Below are 21809 nucleotides of genomic sequence, written 5' to 3'. Positions count from 1 at the left end.
GTACCAGCATAAAAATGAAAATGAAAATGAGGAGAAGGAAGCGGAGGAGAAAGAGGATGGAGAAGGAGGAGGGAGGAGGAAGAAGAAGGAGGAAGAGGAAGAGGAAAAAGATGACAATGGGGACAATAATGACAATGAAATGTTTCATGGGCGTTTTGTTCGAGAAGAATTTTGTTATCCAAATGATGCATTATCTAAAGAGATAAATGAACTCTTCCAGAAAATTTGCTCTAAAAGAAGGCAAACCTTTGATAACAATGAAGTATTTTACACAAATCTAATAGTATTCCATATAAATCTACCATGAAAATAAGGAGAAATGTCTCTCTGGTGCTTTTATCATTCAGTGGCCTTGGGCCAAAAGGGAGTTTGTTTCCTCACCTAAAAAGCAGTAAGTGTGAAGTCTTGGACTGATGGGTTTTGTCTTAGTTTGGACTACTATAGCAAGAGACCATCAACTGAATTATTTAATAAACATTTATCTCTAGATTTAGAAACTAGAGAGTCTGAGATCAAGGCATCCGCAGATCTCATGTCTGGTGAGACCTCAATTCTGATTGAAAATGGACATCTTCTTATAATGTCTAGAGGGTTAAGGGGAAACAAAGGAGGAGGAAACAATGCTTGATAAGAAATGCACTCATTACGTTGCCCATGTAATTGTAACCCCTCTGTACGGTATTTTCACAATAAAAAAAAATGTCTAGAGGGTGTGGAGAGAAAGAAAGAGAGAAAGGAAGAAGGAAGCAGAGAGAATAAACAAATGAAAATGGAAAGAAGGAAGGAAGGAAGGAGATGGGGAAGGGGAAGGAAGAAGGGAAAGGAAAGGAATAAATGAAAGGGAAGGGGAGGAAGAAATGTTTACCTCTTTCATCTCTCTTCTTGCTTGTAAAGGTACTAATTCCATTCATGAGGTCACCTTATGATTGATTTATCTCCCCAAGTCTCCTCCTCCAATTATCCCTGTATTGGAAATTGGGGTTCCAGCATATGAATGGGGAAGCATTCAGCCACTAGCCACTTTATACCGTTAACAGGGGCCCAAACTCTTTCTGCGCATCCACCTTAGCATACAAACTTTCACTATGACCACAGATCCACTCGGCCTCAATGCCATGACTGCGTTCAAGGTCCATGGCAAGCTCAAAAAGAAAAATCTGAACAGGTGGCATCAGCTGAGTCTTCTCCCAGGTGCCTTCCACATAACCCTCCACTCAGACTCGCTGGTTTCTGCTGGCAAAGGGGGGTGGTGTTGGGATCACATGGCCTTCACTTCCCACAAAGGAGTTTGAGAAGGTGTTTGTTTAGGGGATCTCATTGCTGCTGCAAGTCTCAGCTAGTAAACAAGAGTACCAACTAGGAGAATGAGCTAGGAAATCTTCTGAATGTACAATGTGTTAGGAACAACCCAAGACAAAAAATACTAAGAAAGAAATGGTCCTCTCTTCATAGCAGGCATTTACAAACTGACCTTCAGAGAGATGCCAATTGTTCTGTGGGTATTTCTCATAAGACAATGTTTGGCACAGCATGGACATTCCAAGACTATTCAAATGTTTCCTTCTCTTCCTCCTCTCTCCCCAGTGAAACTGGAAGTGCGATACTGCTTTCCAGTTGGAATGTTGTTATAGTTGCATTGTCTAATTGATTTTGTTGTGATTCAACTACTATCCTGTTCTGGCCTGTTTATCCATGTCCCCCGATCCCTGGTAAGCAAAGCTCTGCTGATTGACTTACTAGAGCATAGCAAATCTTTCCTGCCTCCTACATCCTTTCTTAGGTGATTCCCCCAAGCTACAATAATGGTAAACTAACTTTCAAGATGTCAATAGTACTTGCCTTTGTGGTTTATTGGTTTCTACATTACACCTAGAACTTGGTGGGAACTCAATAATGTTTGGTGAATGAATGAATTTCAGCTTCATCATTTACAACCCGTGCAATCATGGGCAAGTTTCATGCCGAAAATAAGTGAGAAAAGAAAAGAGATATTTGTTGCTAGGAGCTTCCGGAACCTGAGCATTTAGTACTTCACTGCCATGTTATTGCAGTGGTAGCTGATAACCTGAACTGTCCATTATGTAGCTAGGGGAAGAAAACAAAGAGACATTTGTTACACCGAAGGTATTTATTATGCAGTATTATTAATACTATAATGAGACATGCTCTTTCAACAGCATTAGTTACATTTTACAGATTATCCTGAATTGTAATAACTTTACATATTAAAAATACCAAAGAAATGTTTCATAAATATGCCAGAATCATACTCTGAAATTTTTATAACATACATAGAACACCACCATGTAAAAGAAGTATTTCCTGGGCAAGCATCCTTCTGTCGCATCAGTAGCCAAGCATTTGGGATGAGGATGATAAAAGGAAATTGCCAGAATGCTTATCTCACTTACTCAGCTGCATTATAAATATGTTGGGTTAGAGTTAGGGTTTACCAGTCTCTCTTCATGGTGAACAAAATGGGTAAAGAATCTCTTCTTAAGATGGTGAGTGAGGAGAATCAGAAGGAGGAGGAGGAGGAAGAAGTCAAGCACCCATGGCTCATACCTGTAATCCTACCTACTCAGGAAGCTGAGATCTGAGGAATCTAGGCAGGAAAGTCCCTGAGACTCTGATCTCAAATTAACTAACAAAAAGCTGGGACTTGAAGTTTGGATCAAGTGATAGAGTAAGCAAACAAACTAGAACAGTGTCCAGACCCTGAGTCTAAGTCTTAGTACAGGACAAGAAGAAAGAGGATGAAGGGATGGGGGAAGGGGAGAGTGGAATTGAGGCAAGACTGACATCTATTGATCATGAAAGCTAGAGTGCATCTGGAAGTCAGACACACGTCATTGCCTGGAGTATCTCTACCAAAATGAAAATCTGTACCACAGAGGAACATCATTTTCCATCTCACTTAACACTAATGTATCTGGGGCCTCTTCATGAAACAACCTGCAAACCATGGATTTTAGAAGTAATCAAGTAGATATTTGGCACCATGTGTAAGTTTGATGTAGACATGCGTCGAAATCTAGTATTAGCCAAAATATCTCAAGATAACTTCATCTTTTCAGGCATCATAAATGCTAGACCTATACTTTGTAGCTTAGAGTTAAACAGCTTGAGATTTGTTTTGCAGGTCTGCCATATGATAAACGTGTACTCTCAAGCCTATTACTTATCACCACAGATCTTTGTCTGTGAAGCAGAAAGACTTAAATTGAGCCAAGTGAAATTTCCACATTTGCACTTACAGGAAGCTGAATATTGGCAATTTTATGTGGTTTAACTCACGTATCCCTCCCAGGGCTGGGACCAGAATAAAAGAGTTCATTTCTGTCTATTAGTCATCAGTGTTTGGGTTGCACATGGCAGGCACTTTACTAACTAGCTTAAGCAAAAAGAAAATGCATTAGCTCATGTGATTGGGCAATTTGGAATACAGTTACCTTCATGTATGGCAGGATCTAAGGCCTCAAATAAAGTTGTGATCTCTCTCCCTCCCTTTCTCTCTCCCTATCTCTCTTTCCCTCCCCCCTTCTCCCTCCTTCCCTCTCTCGCTCTCTCTCTCTCTCTTGCTTTCTTCTCTCTTTTCCAGTCTTCTTTTTCTTTCTACAACTATTGAGCATCATACAGACTAGATAAATGACAAGTGACAGTCTTCACTATAAGCTAAAGGGACTTCTATCTTTCTTGGGTTACATACTCACCAGTCCACCTGTCATCCTATTATGCCTGGCCCATCCTGGTTGATCTGCTCACCTTGAGGAAAGCAGCAAGTGTGAAGGCCACTACACATGACAAGCCAGCTTGAACCACATAAGATAGGAAAGGAGTTACCCAAAGTGCTGCTGGAAGACATCACTGCGGTGAACACCCCACATCCTAGGCGTGGAAGAAATAAACTACCATTAGCAGAGGACTTCCCTGCACACCCCTCAAGGGACATGGGAGGTGAGATTTACTGCTTCATGCAAAGATAAAATGACCAGTTTTTCCCACATTTCAAGAGACTTCTCTGACTTAGGGAAACCTCTAGGCAAGCCAAGAAAGCTGGACAAGTATAAATCTTAGTGACAGTGAAGGTCTTAAGTCAATTTATCAGTTGCCACATCTGCAGAATTTGTGATGTAGTAACCCAATCCTGTAGACAGACTCAAAGGACGATGGATAGACTGAATCTGCTGTATTTGAAGTTTTAGGACCTGTCTTTTCATTGTCTTTCCACTCAGCTCTGATTTTCTTTATCTTTCCTTTGTTCTTTTATTATTTTTCTTTGTGGTGCTTGGGATTTAAATCAGTGCTTTGAGTATGTTAGGTAAAAATTCTGCCACTTGAGCCACAGATCCTTCAACCCTTTGGGGGATTTATTTTGTTTGTTTGGGTTTTATTTATGACATAGTCTAAGTAACTTTGCCCAGCTCAGTTTCAAATTCATGATCTTCCTACCTCTGCCTGCTACGTAGCTGGGATTATGGATGTCTACCACACCACTATGCCCAACCTTTGCTTTTCCTTTCACTAACTTTCTTTTTCTCCTTTTTCTTTATTCTTTTTTTTTGCTTTCCATCTTTTTTGCTTTCTTTCTCCTAATCACTTTCTCTTCCCTCACCTATTTTCTCCTGCTATTCTCTTTTATTTTGGGCTATATAGTTACCTTTCAGATATTATATGATTTAGGCTTTGCTTACATTCTCCAAAGTAGCTATGATGTGCTGTTTGACTGAAACAAGCCAGCCACAGCAAGTGCATTCATCCTGAATAAATACACAGGAAGGGAAAGCACAACAGTTGATTGAGACAAGAGGTTCCTACGAAATTAATGTGATTTACTGATAAATGCAGGTCATGATGTAAAACATGAGGAACACAAAAACTGAGGCAGAAGAGGGGGGAGCGAAAAAGATGGTTGTGATTATGAGATGAGCAGACTGGAAATTGAAAGGGCTTGAGATGGGCTTCTTTCAAAGGACATGTTGCTTTGGCTGTTTACATAGGAGATATATCTACTAATAATACAAATTGTTGAGATTTGAGTCCCCTTTCTTCTTTTGAATCAATATTATCATTAATTAAGAAATGTAAACCAAGAAATGCTTCTAGCTTAAAAACTATGCTTTGAAGCCAGGCCTGTGTTTGAATGTCTTCATTCAAAATCTTAAGAACTAAAAGGCAATTTTCAGTCTTCAAAGAAGAGAGCTCTCATGGGGGAAACACTCCACTAACTTTGTTGCCTTTGTTTTAATATAAAGTCCTAAAAAAAAATTAACTCCACTCTGGAAGCAAATCCAAGCACTCCTTCAGGGCAAGGTTTCCAACAAATCGAGGTCACATCCATGAGACTTCTGATCCCTTTGGGCTTCCTACATTTCACCATTTTTCTTTCATGTTCAGTTTTTGTCAGTGAAGAGAATCACCCATGTCATTTATTGACCTAGTAATTTTTTCCCTCTGCAAATTGACTCTGTTTTTTAATTAGACAGACTTCTCTGAAGCAGACAGAACAGCTCACAGAGACTCCCTTCTCAGAGTTCTGTGGGCCAGGCTGATTTTCAGACATAGATGCTTCCAGAATCATATTAGGAAGAAATCTATTGTCACCCACAAGTAAAGCAATGTACTACAGTTGCCCTGAGGAAGAACGTAAGAGCCTCGCCAACCGGCATCCATCTTGACTTCCTCTTTCGATATCCTTGACATTTGGAATAGATGACTTAAAGTTTCTACTTAAATTCATGATAATGATTAAGATAGTGCCCAGAAGAACATGTACTAGCACATACCCAGTGTCAGCCATGGTTCTGCTCTTAGTCCCATTTACTTCCTTAGTTCTTTGGGGAAGATAGTTTCTTTTTTTCTAAGAAACCTGACTAAATAGTGAGTGTATGGCAAGAACATATGTGATTTCAAGTCACTGCATGCTCTGAGAGAAATCATGTTTAAATGTGGAGAGGGATGAGGATATGATTCAGTAAGACAGTACTCTAGTATGGATAGCCAGGGATAAAATCTTAGGAAAAAAAAAAAAAAGGAAAAATAACTAAAGTTGGAGTGAAGGTCACTTTGAGAGAAATGTGTCTTAATTAGGAAGGGACAAAGAGTCCCTGTGGCTGGAGAATCTGGGAGAAGAATGAAAAGGGGGAGAAAACATTTTTTTATCAACATTGTGCACCAATTAAGCTAATCAAGCCCTTGGTGGGTGGGGTGGGAGACAGAAAAAGAGAGAGTAGATGCCAGATCTTCCCTCTGTAAAGTATCCATTTGGATCTTTTCTCTGTAAAGAAAACAGTATCCATTTGGATTTTAAATATTGCTTATTTTTATTTGCTTTGGTGGGCTTTCTTGGCATATAAGAAAGCTGTTGTTTTGTATGTTTATTTTTGTGCATGGCTAATTTTTATCATACAGTAAGATTATGCCTAATGCTCATAGGAACTCTTCATTTTTTACACAGGTATATATTATTTTTTGGGGGGGGAGGCGGGTCGTGGGGCCTGAACTCTGGGCCTGGGCACTGTCCCTCAGCTCTTCAGCTCAAGGCTAGCGCTCTGCCACTTGAGCCACAGCACCACTTCCAGCTTTTTTTTTTCTTTTTGCTTATGTGGTGCTGAGGAATTGAACCCAGAGCCTCATGCATGCAAGGCAAGCGCTCTACCACTGAGCCACCTTCCCAGCTCCGTATATATTATTTCTTGTGGCTATTTTTCTATCTATGTTGCTCAGTGATACAATGCTTGCCTAGCCTTTGCAAAGCTCTGGTTTCAACCCCAACACTGTAAAAATAACAGGTGTATTGTTTCAGATACAGTGCTACTATCTGTCACCATGATTACTTCTCTAAGTTAGTAACTATATTGTCAGCTTTTGCTTCCTGCTTCATCACCTCTAAATATGTTACTATTTTAAAGGAATAATGAAAAACAGTATTGCTCTTTAACTATGGTTAGGTTAATGACTTCATCCATTTCTCTATTGCTATAACAAAACACCTAAGACTAAGTAATTTATTGAGAAAAGAAGTTTATGTAGACTCAGATCTGGAGGTTAGGAAGGCCAAGATATGGTGGCTATATTTAGTTAAGTCTTCATGTTGCACATGTAACATGGCAGAAGTTGGGAAGGCAAGAGGCTGGTATAGGAGGGAAAGAAGAGTCTGAGCTTGCTTTATAACAACTGGAAATAACTAATCTAGTCACACAGGAAGTGGCAGAGTTACTCTTCAAGGACCCAGCTCCTAGCACCAACACAATAACTGTGAGATTTGAACATTAGCTTCAGAAGGGATGGAGAATGGAACAATGAAAATACTAAAAATGCTATAAAAAAAGAAAGGAAGAAAGAAAGAAAGAAAGAAGGAAGGAAGGAAGGAAGAAAGGAAGGAAGGAAAGAAAAAAGAAGAAAAGAAAGAAAGGAGAGAGGAAGGAAGGAAGGAAGGAAGGAAGGAAGGAAGGAAGGAAGGAAGGAAGGAAGGAAAGAAGGAAGGAAGGAAGGAAGGAAGGAAGGAAGGAAGGAGAGAGGAAGGAGGAAGGAGGGAAGGAAGGAAAGAAAGAAAGAAAGAAAGAAAGAAAGAAAGAAAGAAAGGAAGAAAGGAAGAAAGAAAGAAAGAAAGAAAGAAAGAAAGAAAGAAAGAAAGAAAGAAAGAAAGAAAGAGAAAGAAAGAAAGAAAGAAAGAAAGAAAGAAAGAAAGAAAGAAAGAAAGAAAGAAAGAAAGAAAGAAAGAAAGAAAGAAGGAAGGAAGGAAGGAAGGAAGAAAGAAAGAAAAGAAAGAAAGAAATTGAAAGTTGAGTGCTGGAGGCCTATGCCTAAATCCTAGCTACTCAGGAGGCTAAGATTTGAGGATTACAGTTCAAAAACAGCCCAGACAGGAAAGTCTGGTAAACTCTTATCTCTAACTAACCACCAGAAAATTGGAAGTGGAGCTGTGGCTCAAAGTGGTGGAGCTCTGGCCTTAAGCAAATGAGTCAGAGACTGCACCCAAGCCTTGAGTTCAAGTCCCACCACTGGCAAAAACAAAGAAAGTTGAAAAATGGTAGCAAATATATTACATTGAAGTCCACCATATATATGTAAATTTTTATAAAAACAGATGAGAATTAAACATGATCCTAGTGTAGTTAATACTAGGACTGATGTCATTTTCTAGTTCTGCTATCATACTATAGTAATAGAAGATGTCACGATCCAGGGAAGCTAATTGGGTTTTGGTTGAGTTTTATTTCACAGTTCAACGTCCCAGAAATATGTATTTTTAAATAAGAAGCTGTTTAACAGCAATACATTGTTATGCTGTAAACCCAGAAGCATACAGTTGCTGAGCACACACCCTGACACATATGATTCAAGAATCTCACGCTGAAGCCCTGTAAACCTTACACATCAGCTGACAGAGCTCACTCTTTCTGCAAATGCCACCAGAGAATAATGCCCATGTACGTCTTTCATCTTCTTGTAGGCCTCTCATTGGATAATTAACTAGAGATCCTGCCTTCAAGGGATCCTGCCTTCAAAGTATCCTGGGAAATGTAATCTTAGGTTCTTAGTCCAGAGAGAGAGACAGAGACAGACAGACTGACAGACAGAGGAGGACCAAGAATGGTACTGAGATGAAAACTTACTGATCTCAATTTGCTGATTATATAACTGATTGTGTAAGTTTGTAGTTTATACTGAAAAGAGAATAAATTAAAATGTTTTCATATATAAATCAAAGAATTTCACAAAGAAGTTCACTTTCCCCAAAGGGTTCCTTAGTCTAATTTTCTTGTTGGCTTCCTCAAAATAATCTGAAATAAAAATGGCTATTAAAATGTTTTCCGAGCTTCTAAAACAACTGGACATTCTATTTCTCATTGGTACTTAAATAGCACCGAGAAACAGTAATAAAGACACTTAATATTTATCTGGTACTTTCATCGTTGATTACCATATTTCCCTCCAGCCCACCAAAGGGAAAAGAAAAGTCACAAGACACTTGTCTCCTTCTTGCTCTAAGCCAATATGCTACAGATCTCCCCTGTCTCTGGGCATGTATCCGCTCAGCTGAAAATGTCCTTCATTGTGGGAATTCTTCCTATGGCCCTTCAGGGCCCGCCCACACGGCTCTGCTTCCTCCTTCAAGGAACAGAGTGAGGCCCTGGGGTCATGAATAGGCAGCTCCTGTGTGCAGAGCTGGTGTAAGGGTCCAGAAGTCAATCGGTAGTCCAGAACTTGAGGCACAACCTGGGTTGGGTCTGCTTACTTTAGGGAACTCACCCTTGGTTAGCCACCTAGTTCCCCTATGCACAGTAGAATGGGAAAAAGATATCACATAAAGTTCTCTGTTTAATAAAACAAAGTCATACTGTACCCTTATTTATGGGAATGTCGTACTGCCTTTCTATTTTTATCTTTTATCTTCTACTATCTATCTTTTTACTTTGTCCTGCCTGAACCTCGCTTTCACTCTACCCCCTTCAGCCCCCCAACCTTGTTGGCTTGCATGTTACTATTCTAATGGCTAGAGAGCCTTGATAAGCAAAACATTTAGGCAAAATGTCCTTGCTTTCAGGGAGCTTAAAAATCAATGAGGCAGAAAGACATCATGCCCATTAACTTGGACATCTATAACTATTGTAATATTACTACAGTGGTGATGCTGCATTTCTGTAGTTTTATAAAACATCAGAAATATGAATCTGGATATGTCAGAGAAGAGGAATGGATGTAAGACAGCCCCCCCCTAAAGAATGAACAGAGATTTCGAAAGCAGTATGGAGGTTCCTCAAAAGATTCCACATAGAGCTCCCCTATGACCCAGCAATCCTATTTTGGGGCATTTACCCAAATGATCACAAATAAGGCCACACTAAAGCTACCAGCACAACTATGTTTATCACAACATATTCACCACAGCTAAGATATGGAACCAACCCAGATGCCCCTCAGGAGATGAATGGATCAAGAAAATGTGATATATATATATATATATATATATATATATATATATATATATATATACACATATATATATACATACATACACATACACACACACATACACACACACATACACACACACACACACACACACACACACACACACACACACACACACACACACACACACACACACACACACACACATATACACAATGGAATTCTATGCCTCCATCAGAAAGATTGACATTGCCCTATTTGTTAGGAAATGGAAAGGCTTGGAAAAAATTATATTAAGTGAAGTAAGCCAGGCCCAAAGAAACATAGGTCCCATGGTTTCCCTTATTTGCAATAACTAGTGTATATCTAGGACAAGCAGAAGAGGTCAAAAGCTATGCACATATGACCATATAAGATGATGTTCAGCGAAATGAACCCTGATAGAGACACAAGTGGTTTTTTTCTTGCTTGCTATTGTTTTTAATGTACTATGTGATCTTTTTTGTTTCTTTTGTATGTTCTTCCTCCACAGTATATCCCCTGTTTTCATTGTATTTGATTCTGGTGCCCTGCATATAACTTGGGGAGGGGAAGGGAAATAACAAAATGCTGAAATAAGGATACAGGTTGACCCATTGTAACAATGAGATGTACAAGACACTATGTTGAAAACAAACTTTACAACTTGTGGGGAAGGGAGGAGGTGGGAGGGAAGGGATGGTAGGGGAAAAACAAAGGAGGGGGTAACAATGCTAGATAGGAAATGTACTCATCATGTAACTGTAACCTCTCCCTCTGTATTTTACAAATATAGATCTATGTATGTATGAGCAGGGGAGTGGGGTTTGAACTGATAAGCTGAATTTTCTTAAGGAAGAAGGCGGAGGACACGCAGGCTTCCCACAGCCGTCAGTCTCAGCCAGAGGGGCTCCCGAAGGAATCCACAGAACTTCCCTCTACTCCCTTTTCCTTCTTGTAACATTACGGACACCAGTGCTTCACGTCCTGGCAGCTGAGTTGGGAATTAATGAGAAAGGAAAATAGAGTCACAACTGAGTGCCTAGGAGAGGAGACGTAGGAGAAGCATTCTTCATGGAGAGAGCGAAGCTGGTCTCATCACAGTTTCCATAGTTTTGTGACCTTGAAAACAAGGCTACCAACCTCTCAGAGTAAGTAGCCAGGCGCCGGTGGCTCACACCTATAATCCTAGCTACTCAGGAGACTGAGATATGAGGTTGCGGTCCAAAGCCAGCCCAGGCAGGAAAGGCCGGGAGACGCTTATTTCCAATAAACCACCAGAAGACCAGAAGTGGCGCTGTGGCTCAAGTGGTAGAGCCCTCACCTTGAGCTGAAGAGCTCAGGGACAGCGCCCAGGACCAGAGTTCAAGCCCCGTCACTGACAGAAAAAAAAATTTCAATGAGCAATGAAACAAGTAGGTTTAACTAGTGTTAGCTCTCTGTTCTCACTCACTTTCTCCAACTGGTTTAGAAACTATGTCCCTCCAACACTCAAGAGACAGCCCGAGCTGACTAAGACAAAGCTTAATTAGAAAACTGCTCTTATGGATGATAGAGTGTAAATCTTAACTGAAATGACATTTAAAGAATGAATTTATGAAAGGGCAAAGCAAGTGAGCGGAGTAATTAAATGTGAGTTAGAGCTGGGCTGAGCATTTCCAAAGGGGAACCAGTCCTTGAGTCGTGAGCTATCTGTAGCTGTTGAAGTGACAAAGAAGACTTCGCATGTGTCAAGGCTCTGGGGAAGCTTTGCGATGCGGCTGGACACTGTTTACACTGATGCTTTATTCTTACTGGGACAATATAAAGACAGCATAAAGGACACTTTAAAAGGACAATTGGACACATGGAAGAGCAATTGTAACAAGGAAAAGCAATGGTGGCAAGCTTAGGGACACAAGTTGCAAAAGATGGAGCTAGAGGAATAAAAGCTAACTGTGCTCTAAAGAAAGGCAGGCCAGAGAAGAACCAGGAGCCCTAGGCCCTGGGTGTATGGTCATGCCATGGATGAAATGAGAAGTGGAAATGGTACTGTCCAATCAACATAGTTTCTCCACATTTAATGATGGAAAGGATCACGTTTCCAGTCCAATAGTGCTGCCACAGTACAATGCCCCAGGCCTGGTCATTCCTAAACAATTAAGATTCATTTCTCACAGATGTGAATGCTGGAAGGCTCAAGATCAAGATGAAGCCAGCTTGTTGTCTGCTAAGGCCCTGGTCTTTGCTTCTAGGATGCGTCATCCTCCAGAGAGAACAAACATGTGTGTCCTCACCTGGTATAGCAAGGCAAAAGGGACCTTGCATAAGGTCACTAGTCCATGCAAGTGAGCACTACCTTCATGACTTAATTATCTCTCAAGGCCCTCAGTATCCCCAGTGAGCACACTGAGATTGGGAATATTTACCTTACTCCATTATGCTTCCTTGGTTGACAAATGTATTAGCTTATGGCCAGACCAGATTTTGATTTTCTGTACCAATCTAGCCTTCTCTCTGCAGCAAATGTCAAGATATGCTATATAATAAGCTTTTGTCTAATCCTAACCTGGGTTAAAAATCTTTCTCCATATCCTCTTCTATTTCCTGATTAGTACTTTTCTTTTCCACCCAAAAGTTAGTCAGTGGCTTCTTGCAGAACAGAAAATAACACTGAATAGAATAAGCAAAATGGGGGCATGAGGGGGGAGGAAGGGAGAGGAAAGGAGAGCAGATCTGAGCAGAGCAGAGCAAAGCAAGTAAATGTGATCATGCTGATGAAATTCCATGATATGGCATATACAATGGCTTCCATTTCTTTTTGGTACCAGTCCTGGGGCTTGAACTCAGAGCCCAAGCATTGTCCCTGAGCAATATATTGTGCTCAAGGCTAGTGCTCTACCACCTCAGCTGCAGCTCCACTTCTGACTGTATACTGATAAATTGGAGGTAAGAATCTCATGGTTTTTCCTGCCCAGGCTGACTCCGAACAGTGATCCTCAGCTCTCAGTCACCTGAGCAGCTAGGATTACAGGTGTGAGCCACTAGCACTGGTCTTACTTGTTTCCATTCTTGATGGACCTCTCATGACAATCACCTCTTGGTTTTACCAAGCAGAGACTGATACACTCATGAATGCTATTTGGCAGCTGTCAAAACTGAGAGTCAGAAACGTAAAGGGACTTGGCTCTGAAAGATCGAGAGACAGATCTCAAACTGCTGCAGCTTCCTCTACTTCCCAGTTGTGGATGGAGTCTTGGCTTGACAGGAAGCACTTTGATTCCAGACCTTCCAGCAACTGAGTGACCCCGATGGCATCTTGCAAACCCTGGGCTGGATTTTCTTTTCACTGTCAACTGTGGATACTGAGTTTCATAGTCTCTCCTCCAGGGGCGAGAAAACAACAACTGCAATTGGTCTAAGAAGGCCTTGCTGGACATTCCCAATTCCCCTGAGTGGAAGATGACAAGGTGTTCAACTTGAATATTACACTATCAGAACTCTCCGTGCTGTTTCCCAGATATGAGTTAGGGGGCAAGCAAAAGGTAAAGGAGGATACTGGTTTAGTTGTTGTTCTTGAGCGATCATCAAATCATCAGGAGCTCTGGGGTGGGCTTTGCACACTCCCTCTGTCCCATCACTGTTTGGGGCCTGCAAGTTCACTTTTGAAGACAAATCAGGAAATGACTTATCAACCCAAAGCCGCCGAGTTATGAGCATTTCTCGCTGCCAAGGAGAAGGGGATTTCATGCAAAGGCTTCACATCTGCGCACCCTGAGTTCAAAGAATCCAGCTGTTGGAAGTCCTTGAGAGCACTGTGAGTAAACAGCCCTCTCTCCAATCCACACAGATGTCTTCTGGTTCTTTTCCCTCTCAGGATGAGTCCTTTGGCTTCCGTTGGTTTTTCTGTGCGTGTGTGATGTTTAGAGGTGTTTACTGACTGAGGCTTAATCAATAAGAGTCTCTGGGGGAGATTTCTGTTCAACGAGGGAAAGTGCAAAATCCTCAGCCTCGCCTTGGCTGTTTGAAGAGCTTCCAGCTCAGCAATTGGGCTGCGCTACACACGCATGCTCAAGAGCAGTAGCTCGATGTGGTGGGAGCAGGTGGAAGTGGCTGTGTGTCCTCCCCTGCTAGACAGAATTGTCACCCAATCAGTGTCTACACAAATTTACATAAATTTAAGATGAGGCTTTGGTTCGATACACTAGGGTTTTAATGGAGGGGAAGTAAAAAATAATATTGAGGGTTGGGGGGGGGACTTCTTTGTAGTGGTGTAAGTCCTGTGTTCAATTTACTTTTGGTTGAAGGTGCTGATTTATTTATTGTCTACTTTATGATTAACAAATGTGCTCATGGAGACACATGGCTGAGTAAAGCCATGATGGCAATGTGGGAGCATTTGCACTGAAACTTGAGTGGCAGGAGTGATAGGAATGGAGAACACAATTTCATAAACAAGGTATTGTTGTGGTGCGTGTTTATTTTATGGGTAGTTTAGGTCAGATTGCAGTGAATGGCTGGAAGTAAACGAGGAAATCTAACATGCAGAAAGGATTGAAATCATTTTTGACCCTACATCTTCCTTAAGAATACAAGTATCGCGTGCCTGGCACTTGTGGTTCCTGTCTGTAATCCTAGCTACTCCAGCCAGCAAAGGCAGGAAAACCTTATCTCCAATTAGCTACCAGAAAACTGGAAGTGGCACTGTGGTTCAAAGTGATAGAGCACTAGTCTTGAGCAAAAGAGCTCAGGGACAGTGCCCAGGCAACGAGTTCAAGCCCCATGACCAACTACAACTACTACTACTACTACTGCTACTACTACTAATAATAATAATAATAAAGAATCCAAGCATCCCTTCTCATGTGTAATATGGCTGCATGAGACGTACACCCCAAGATTTCCCCTTCTTCCCTATCCTCAGACCATTTTAATAATAAGGTTCTGCTTTTCCTTGGCTGTACCCAAATGAATGATTCTGACAGTCTCTGACTTCCTTTTTCCCTGTTGAGCAATGTTGGCTCACATCATGACATCTGGTGACCCTAAGACTATCTCACCGTGGATAGGTCGGTAATGATAGCACACACGTAAGCCATGTGCATAGCTCCAGGTGGGAACTCACACAGTCCAGTCCCTATGCAGCCCTCCCTGTGAGCAAGTCACCTCTGTTTTAAGCCTGAGGCACTAGCCTTCCACCTGTGTCCTGCCCATAGCCATCATGGCCTAAGTGCTGAGAGCAGATTTGAAGCATTGTGCCCAATGTGTGTCATTTTCAATTCCCTGGGTAGTTGTTAAATAACTCGGATGCTGATGTATGGTACACCATCTTATAAAATATGAGGACCCCATTGGGAAGGTGAAAGGAAATTACTCCAGCTTTGGGAAGTATTTATCGAGCATTTGCTACATTCTGGGTCACTGGTTATCCACATCTTGTCAGCTCTGGGGAGAAGGAGGGCCACTGCTAAGGACTCATACAGAGTCTAGCGGGAGGGAATCTGTATGATTCTGAGTTAGTTAAATTACTCTGGACCTCAGTTTCCTTGCTATGGCATAGAGGTTAGGACAGCAGTTTCAGGTCATGATTGAAAGTTCATATAGGTATTTATTTTTCTCTTTCACATGTACAGAGGTGACTAGCCATAGTCGATATGCTTTGATAATAATGGGGAAAATGTACATCTTTATTCCTTCTTTCTTTCTTTTCCGATGGCACACGAGTCTAAACTCAGGGCGTTAGACTTCCTTGGCAAGACTTGGCCACTATGTCACACCACCAGTTCTTCTTGTGCACTAATTATTCTGCGATAGGGTCTCACTATCTACTGAGGCAACTGCGCCTGGCCTGTGATCCATCTGCTCTCAGCTTCCTGTCATCGCTGGGATGACACGTGAGGATCACCACACCAGGTTCTTCCACTAAGATGGCATTCATGGACTTTTCTGCCCAGGCTATGCTGGAAGTGTAATCTTTCTGATCTCAGCCTCCGACATAGTCATTGCACCCCACTATTAGTTAAGAAAGGATCTTGTGTGTATGCCCAAGCTAGCCTTCAGCTGAGATCCTCTCAATCTCAACCTTCCAGCTAGCTAGATTCACAGGCACCAGTTACTGGCACCAAGTGAAATTCCTCTCTCTAGTTGGATTCATTCTCATGCATTCCTTTACCCTGTCCTTTTAGGGACCTTCAAGATAAACATTATCCATCTTGATGACTTTATGAAAGCAAGCTGAAACTCAAAGATGCAAAGAAATTCACCCAAATGCCACCTAGCTAGTCATTAACAGGGCTGGGATCCTAGCATAGGTTTTCAAATTCCAAATCCTGAGCTCTTTTTATAACCTCATACACTTTCTTTCTCACATCAATTTGTGAATGAGTTGGGGTGAGGGCTGTCCCTCTGCTATGGGGACATACTGGCATATTGCCAGTGAGGACCCTCAGCTAGACTCCAACACCAGGCCTGGCCAGGGCTGCATCAGCTAAAGCAGAGGCCTGTGCTGTCTGTTGGTAAATTCCCCAGATGTTTGTGAGCGTTTGACAAGTCACTGTCCTTTGTGACTTCTGTATACCGAGAAAGTGAAAAAGCGTTGAATCCAATCTGACCTTCACCAGAAGCAGCAAAGGTGACCTGTTCTGTGAGGGCTAAGAGATTTGGTATTTTCTCTGCATGCATATTTATGGTCAGAAACAATAGTATTCCAGAGTTATTTACTGTCTTGTTTATATTCCAGAACTTTCTTCATCTTTTGGTACATGTCACCTTCTAAGCCCCATAGCCAGCCGAACATGTTGTCATTAATCTCTGGTGTATCAGGCTACAGAGAGCAGCAGATAAGTAGACTGCTTTCTCTTTGGAGCTTTTTAATCACAAATCAGGGCAACTCAGTAAGAGTTGTCAACAAATTAGAAGAAAAAAAATGGATAAAATAACATACAGTAGTAGAAGTTTCCTTAATAAGCTTTTCACAGAGAAACCAGCCACAGAGAATAGTTACTATGCTGAAGATAATGTACTCAAGATGATTTCTCTACAGATCGCTGTGGTGCAGATAGATAAAAGACACAAAGATGCCGAAACATATGCTTGAAGTGTGGGAACGTCAGACTTCTGAGGAAGAGGTCATGGAAGGCTTTCTGGACTCATTCCCTAGGCTGGCCAATGTTAGGGTTTAAAAGAAAATATTCCTGGCTTTGAATTCTCTCTCCGCCACTTTTTAACTTCAAAACTCCAAGCACTCTGGGCATAGTGGCTCATGCCTGGAATCCTAGATACTTGAGAGACAGAGATTAGGAAAATTATTGGCATTCAAGACCAGTCTTGGTCAAAAAAAAAAAAACTTAGCAAGGCCTCATTGCAACAAATTAACTAGTGTGGTGCTTATAGTTTCAGCTACTTGGGAGAAATAGGTAGAAAGATCATGGTCTAAGGCCAACCTAAGACAGAAAAGCAAGACCATATTTGACAAATAACTAAAGCAATATATATATATATATATATATATATATATATATATATATATATTCTAGAGGCATGACATAGTGGTGGAGGTAACAAAGCTGTGAGTTTAACCCCCAATATTATAAACAAAAAATAAATAAAGCAAAAAATAAAAATAAAAAACACCAAGCACATACCTATTCAGCTTGCATTATAGACATAAAATAACTCAGCACAATGCTCTAGCAGAATAATAAAATAACTCAGCACAATGCCCTAGCAGAATAGGTTCCTAATACATAAAGTTCTTGTCCTCTTTAGCTCTGGTCTGATCAATCCACAAGAATTTACCTGAGTATTTATTGTGCACCTATTGTGCTATTCATTTTTCTAGATATAACAGTGAACAAGAGCCAAAGTCTGCCATCATAAACTTTACATTTTAGAAGAAGGATAAACAACAGAATTATAAACTGGATTTGACCGCAGTAACTGAGCTCTAGGAAGAACAGAACTATAGTTATGGCTAGAGTGATTAACAGCTGTCAGGAATGGAAGACTCTTCAGCTAATCCGGCCTCATTGTGGAAGTGACATTTAGCACAGACTTGCATCATAAGAAAACACAATGACACAAAGTTACGGCTACACAACTAACTCATGACCCAAGACCCATCATTGTTCTAGAAAATGTTCTAGACTGTTCTAGACCTGTTCATCCAGCACCTAACTGCAGAGCTTGAGAAAGTCTATGGGACTTCCTTCAGCCCTGAAATTGTGTTTGGAATTTGTTTTCCTTCCTTCCTTCCTATCATGTGCTATGAGTAATTGTATGGGAAAAAAAACTCTAAACCAGGCTGGATGACAACAGTTGTTTCCTCATCAAAAATACATTAGTGAGCCCTGAATGAAGATTAATTGAATTTTTAAAATCTTTAATTACCAAAATTTCTAGGGATTCCATTGTTGGAGAGAAAACAAGGAGGCAGATTTTGTAGGGATGAATTGTATGGCTTCACAATGACTTCATGTGTGGCTGCAAGGCTGAAATTGTGCATATGTTATTGGAGCCAACATGTAATGTTGCCAGAAGCCAGCAGATCCAACACACTATTATCCATGACATGTGTACGGTTTTGAAAAGCCAATCATGGTCTGGAATGTTTCCTTTTTGAAAATGGTGCCCAGACCTCACGTGGATCTGAGGCAGTGTCTTCCAAAATGAAGGTTATAACAGACAATCTGATTGGGAGGAGTCCTCCTCTTTCCTCTAACTAAACAACCATCACCAAAAGTTTCCTTACTGCCTGTAAGGACCCAGGTGATAATCTAAGTTCTGCATTTTACAGTATCATGTAGATCTCAACTACAGATGCATGACCAGGATGAGAATGAGTACATGACCAAAAAAAAAAAAAAGGTTCAGAGAGATATTATCAATTTTCAACTACCATCTTTCTTTTTGCTTCCTTTAGAAAATATAATCTCTCCAAATTGTGAAAACACATTTAAATTGAAATTAAGGCCCAAAATTAAGACCCAGATACTGAAAAGTAAGAGCCAAGAGGATGATATTAGGAGTTTCGAGTTAATTAGTTTGTCATGGTACAGCTATCTGCAGAACAATCCATGATATATGTATTGGGGTTCTACAGTATTTTCAACCAGAGAACAGTGGTGAATTTCTGTCCATGGATAAGAGAGATAAAAGGAAAGAAAGTTTTGGTAAATATTATTCATCGCACTTTACATATATTAGCTTCTCACCAGGACCCTGGGGAGGGAAGAAGAGCTACTGCTCCACGATCTTTACAGCTGAGGATCCAGGGCGCCGTGAAGTTAAGTCACAAGGAAGTTTGCTAGCTAGTACTTAATGGAACCAAAACTGATCCTACTGCTGTCCAACCCTAAAATATGTTCATTTTCTCCTGTACCATTCTGCCTGAGAAAAATTAAAGGCTGATTTTTTTCCCCACATGTAATACAAATTTTATTTAAGTAAAACAAGAATTTCCTGAGAGATTTTAAATATTAAAATGGCCTCTAGAGGGAAGAGGCTGGGGAGCCATCTTCCTTGGAGGTCTATTGAAACCAGATTGGTTATCACATATGCCTGGTGTGGCTTGAGTGTGGTCCTTCCCCAAGGTGAAAAGATACACAAAATGATTCCTCAAGTTCCTGTCTCATCTTTCCAGTCAAATGCCAAGTCTACAAACCAAGCAGGGCAAAATGGTAGACCCATGGTCAGCCAGCCCTCCTTCCCCTCCCTTCTACTACCCCATGCCAATAGTTTTGGCTGAACTGATGCTTGCATCATGTGGAAGGGCCACAGGTTTCTTGGCTATCAACTGTGTTCACTGATTTCACGCAAGCACAGGAGAGACCCAACTCCGTCACAATCTACACCTAACAAATTGAGTCTCGGTCCCAAGAATCGCTTGTCAAATTTCCAATTTCTAGGAATTCAAACTGAGGCTACAACTGGCGTGAAGGCAGAACTGTTTTAGACAATGGAAGTATCTCAAAATCCTATGATTATGTGTATTTGCTAGAATTATATTTACCCATAACTATCGCAACACCAGGATCCTTATCTCCTAAGGGTTTTTATTTTTCCTCACACAAGAAGCTCAGAGGTAGGTGGTCCAGGGATGGTACAGCTATCCAAGGATGTCACCAGGGAATTGGGGTCCCTGTATATTCTTGCTCAATCTCTGTCAGCAGGTGGCTTTCATTTCCATGGTAACAATAAAGCTGCTATGTCTTCAAGTGTGAAGTTCATGTTCTACAAAGAAAGCAAAGCTCTTCTCTTTGTTGAACTTTGCTTTGGATTAGAGATAGGAGAACATGCCTGTGCATCCTATTGATCAAACTGTGAATGTAACATGGCCACTCCTCGCTAACACAGAGTAGAGTCCTGTAGATTTTTGCTTTCCAGTCTTTGATGTAGGAAAAAACCACAAGCTATAAATTGGAATGGATTTTTGAGGGCCTTGTCAAAATATGCCATAAAGTCTTGTTTTCTGAGAATAATAAATTTGGAATTTGATACATAAATAAGACTAAGTTACTCAAACATTTACTAGTTGTGTCTATTTTAATATTTAAATAGTTCTTGTAAACATGAAAATATATTTAGGAGAAGCAATAAGAGCTGGGCCTATTTTAATATTTAATGGTTCTTGTAAACATGAAGATATTTTTAGGATAAGCAGTAAGAGCAAGCAGGGACTGAAGGCAAAAATGGGAAAAACATGGTTTGGGGCATCTATCAAGTCTGTCTAAGTATAGGTATGAGGTACCTCTGCACCTAGACTTTTTTTGTTGCAGTACTAGGGCTTGAACTCAGGCCCTCACCTACTTGCTTGGCCTTTTATTTATTTATTTATTTATTTGTTTATTTATTTATTTTTGCTCAAGGCTGGTACTTTTACTGCTTGAGCCACATCTCCACTTGCAGCTTTTTGCTGGTCAATTAGAGATAAGAGTCTCATGGCTTTGTCTGCACTAAATACTTATTACTAAACTTATTATTAAACTCTAGGAAGAGTCTGTCACGTAGCATTCCAGAAGTGGTGATTCTCCCTAGCTGTATGCCTTTTACACTTACAAACTTACAAACTCAGGCTTATATACTTTCCTGAAACCCAGCAGAGCTGACAGTTGAAGAACCAATGCGTGACAAGAAATGAGAGTGAATCCAATGAATGGCACCTACATTTATGTCAGCACAAGCCAAATTCTCTTCATTTCGGGCATCATCACTTTCTCATAGCAAATCGAGATTTTGTTTTCCCAGGATGCATCGTGGGCTTCAAAGTGCCATCTGCTTGTGACTTGTTACAAAACAGAGTCCGCAGAGCCATTTGGTGACATTTCATAAAAGTGACTTCAGCGTTTGTAACCAAGGGATAGAATTCCTAGAATTTGTACAGTTTGTTCTGTGGTGTTGCGATGTGCAATTAAAAAAACAAAAAAACAGCAACCTTCACGGAGTCGCTCTGCCGTTTCAATGCGCTGTCCCCAGCTTCGCCCGTGAAGCCTGGTTTTCAGCTGTGTTCTTACCATTTTTAATTATCTCCTCATGCAACTCGGAGCTTTGCTGTCAGAGCTGGATGCTCAGAGCTTGTCACTTCATAGTCTCCACCGCAAAATCGAAGAGAGGAAATAAATAAACGCAAAGCAGCCCATGGATTTGCATAGTCAAACACATCTCTCCATTAGCCAAAATTTCATTAGAGTAATATGGCAAAGTAAAAAAAAAAAATAGAGCCAATTCAGAGTTATGAGTTTATGAACACAGGAGATTCCTGTGTTTTTGTTTTTGTTGTGTTTTGGAGTTTTTTTGGGTCGGTCATGGGCCTGGCACTATCCCTGAGCTCTTCAGCTCAAGGTGAGCACTCTACTGCTTGAGCCACCGCGTCACTTCCAGTTTTCTAGTGGTTTATT

The 21809-nt window shown here is 40.8% G+C and overlaps 1 protein-coding gene across 3 annotated transcripts in view; it reads left to right on the top strand.

Moving 5' to 3' along the window:
* The window catches only part of C1qtnf7 (C1q and TNF related 7), an 87302-nt gene that overhangs the window by 19116 nt on the left and 46377 nt on the right, over window positions 1-21809 (top strand). The window contains exon 1 of one of the 3 annotated variants that reach the window (XM_070013041.1): window positions 13652-13732. The exons of the other annotated variants lie outside the window; for them this stretch is intronic. The gene's annotated coding sequence lies outside the window, so the exon portion shown is untranslated. Of the gene's footprint in view, window positions 1-13651; window positions 13733-21809 lie in introns of those variants that run through there. 3 annotated transcript variants of the gene reach the window in all.

Source organism: Dipodomys merriami, unplaced genomic scaffold (assembly GCF_024711535.1).
Source record: "Dipodomys merriami isolate MVZ:Mamm:240054 unplaced genomic scaffold, mDipMer1.0.p SCAF_9, whole genome shotgun sequence".
In the NCBI taxonomy this organism is placed as follows: Eukaryota; Metazoa; Chordata; class Mammalia; order Rodentia; family Heteromyidae; genus Dipodomys; species Dipodomys merriami.
This window is presented reverse-complemented; position numbering and strand designations above follow the sequence as displayed.